Source organism: Humulus lupulus, chromosome 5, assembly GCF_963169125.1.
Source record: "Humulus lupulus chromosome 5, drHumLupu1.1, whole genome shotgun sequence".
Lineage (NCBI taxonomy): Eukaryota > Viridiplantae > Streptophyta > Magnoliopsida > Rosales > Cannabaceae > Humulus > Humulus lupulus.
The window spans coordinates 186,930,794-186,934,293 of record NC_084797.1 but is presented as its reverse complement, the minus strand read 5'-3'; positions in this window follow the sequence as shown (position 1 = coordinate 186,934,293).

The following is a 3,500-nucleotide window of genomic DNA, read 5'->3' as shown; positions in this document are numbered from 1 at the left end:
GTACCTGGCCATGTACTGGAACAAACACCACTACCCCTGATACCACTCTCCTGACAGTGTACTTGTGTACCACCTGGTCCCCTGGACGACAATGTATCCAGGGCCATTAGAGCCCACTATAAAATGAACCCCACTTCCACATGGAAGGGGGTTGGAAAAAAACTGTAGTACTACACCATAAGAAATACAAATTGAGTTCACCATTTTTCTTCTACAAGTGTTCTTTGAGTTTCCGATTAGATCTTTAAAGTTTTTCTCTTGATAATCTCTACGTTTCTATTTTTCTAACTTAACTTGGTTGACGAGTTCTCACCATCAACAATCACATATTAAATCAATTATGGCTCTCCTGGCCCCCAAATCAAGGCCCTAACCTTATTAGGAAATTTGGGATGTTACATGGCCCGTAAAATAAAAGAAAAGAGATCCACATGTTGGTCATAGGGAGACCAATGCAGAAGAATCAACAACTGAGGAGGAAGATGTTTCAAAACTCATTTTCTCTCATGCTATAGTAAAGTTAGGAATAAAGAAGAAGCATGTATCCCTTGGTATATATCCCAACCTAGTCAGCTATCGAGCAAGGTGGTGGAGAATATCCCCTAGAAGATGGACTTCACTGGGTTACATTGTTCAAACCCACACCCGACCAGCGCACCAACGTCCCTGTTGGTACTTTCAGCTCTTGGTCGAGATGCAACATTGAGGTTGTACCATCCTGCCTCCCCATGATTACTTTAGAGGGGTGGCAAACTACTTTGAAGTATCCTCATTCCAAATTACACCAAATGGGTATAGAATGCTATCTGCATGAATGTCCTTCACCACTTGAGGAGGTGGCCCATTCCAACCCCCCATGAGATCAACAATATTTTTGATCTCAAGTCCAACCCAAAGCAAAATAATATGGGTTTTCTTCCATTTCCACCATCAAGATAGCTCGAGGACTTTCTTCATAGATACAACATACAAGTCCAACGTAGGAAAGTACCAATGGGAAGACGTCCTAACAACGGACTTGGTTGCGGACAATTTGTCTTCATCTGGGGAGGTGAATCTTTATTATTCTGATTCTCATGTCTGGTTGATATTTTTCTGTTCGCCTATTCTCAATACTTTCCTCTTATTCTTTGTAACTTAGGTCCATGGAACCGACTAGTTCGAACCTAGGCCATACGTGATCAATCTGACATTCTTGCCAGCTTGACTGAAGTAGGGAATGTATATGAATGAGTGGCTCCCGAATCAAATAATACAGAGCATATATTATTGAGGATAGAAACCTGACCTGTGACCACCTTATTGCTAGCATCAGCCTCTCCTTGGGTTAAGGCAAAAGCCCTAGCAGGAACCATCTTATCGTCTTTCTTCCCTTCTGGCTTGCGTTGAGGACAATTTCTTTTTCGGTGTCCTTCCTAACCACAGTTATAACATTCCTTGGTGTTTGCGCGGCATTCACCAGGATGTCTCTTTTGACACTTAGCACATGGCAGGTATTCCACATAACCCGACCTATTTCCTCCATTATTTGTCTGTGCCCTTTTATCGTTGTCAGACTGTTTGTTGTCAGGATGCCTTCTTTTCTGACCGTTATTGTTGTTACCGGACTGATTATGATTGTTGTGGCTGGACCGATTGTTGTTGTTAAGTTTGTTGTTCTGACTGGTCTGAGGTTGACCCTGCTGTCTAGGCTCAGGCTTACTGGCTTCTTCTTTACTAACATTAGCCTGCAGCCTTTCTACTTCTATTGCCGTCTCTAGAACGTCGGCATAAGTAGTATTTCCTGGGTTTGCTAACTTAACCACCAGCTCGATCTTTGGTCGAAGTCCTCTAACGAACTTAGACACCCTCAGATAGTCAGTTTTAACCATTTCTGGTGCGAACTTAGCTAGGCGGTCGAACTGATGAGCATACTCTGCCACTGATAAACTCCCTTGCTTCAAGCTAGCGAACTCCTCAACTCTTGAAGCGAGTATAGCCTAATTGTAATACTTCTTGTTGAACAGCTCCTCAAATCGAGTCCATGTCATGGTGGCAACATCATGAGATTGTTGGACCAAGTCCCACCATATTCTGGCATCCTTCTTGAGCAAAGACAAGACGCAGGATATGCGGTCCGCGTTACTGAGATTCATGTGCATCAGGATTGGCTCCACATTCCTTAGCCACTCTTCTGCCTCGAAGGGGTCTGTAGTCCCTTCAAAATTTGAAGCATGCTGCTTACGGAACCTCTCATAAACTGGCTCCATGTACTATACTGGATACGGCGCATAATTCGCCACTGGCCATCCCCCATATGGACCAACTTGTTGGGGTGCTGAGGCCATTTGTTGTGGCTGCGGCTGCGGCGAAGGCTGAGTCTGGGGCTGAGCCTGTTGTCATTGTTACGGCAATAGTTCCTCGACTTGTTGTCGCAATCTGGCGATCTCTGCAGTGTTGTCAGCTGGTGGCGGCGGCGCATTACGGCTGGCAGTAGCACGCACTCCCCTTCTACGAACTGGAGGGGTTTCATTGTTCATTGGAGCAGCATTGGAGGTGTTTCCATTGGTGCGAGCAGATCTTCGGAGTGACATCGCAACAGAGTTCTAACCATTGAGGGAAACATGTCAGAACTTCACCCTATGAAAACTTAATCTAAACAAACATATCTCGGACCTGTTGATTATGGCTTCTTATGAAAATTATATAAGTCTTCTTTATTATTAGAGTGGGTTTCTATACTTAGAAAAACAAGCCATCTTTATTATTTTCTAAGTCTGTTTCTAATCATCATATATGACTTAATTCTCAGGCTCGAAACTCATCTTTGTTCCAAAGTTAACCATATTGAGGTAGGGCTGGGATCAGTAAAATCGTTCCCACTACTATGGCCCCCTAACTCTCAATATAGAAACTTGGTTCATTGATTTGTATCCACCCTCACCGAACCTAGTCATTATTTATTTTATTTATTATTTATTAGGATTGCGAAATAAAAATCAAACTCATACATGATAACAAAATAACATGATATTAATTTGGAAAAGAGTTTTCACTAATTACAACCATAAAACAAACAATGAAACTAATTATTCTAAAAATCGGGATCTTCTATATCTGATCATTCATCTAGCATATCATCATCTAACTCTTCATAGTCTTCATTATCATGTGCCTCAAAATGTCCTCGAGGAAGGTTCGTAAAAATCCTATGCTTTTGCTCATTTGTAAACTGAAATTCTAATTTTGAAGTGAACCTAATTAAGAGAAAATAATATCGCATTGCTACTGGCAGTTCATCTTCATCATCCATTGTTTCCCATATTTCCTCTAAGGCTGTAATTACGGGATGAAAATCTCTAAATAGTCTAATTACTAAAACGTATTGTTTTGTTGCTCTCATCATGATCTGCTTAGATTCTTGAAGGTGACCTATTTCTCTGTGGAACAAAAGCAGTCTCCAAGTGATTCTCTCTAGTGCTCCTACAGTGTTTCTTGGTTCTCTTATTCTCTTTAAAACC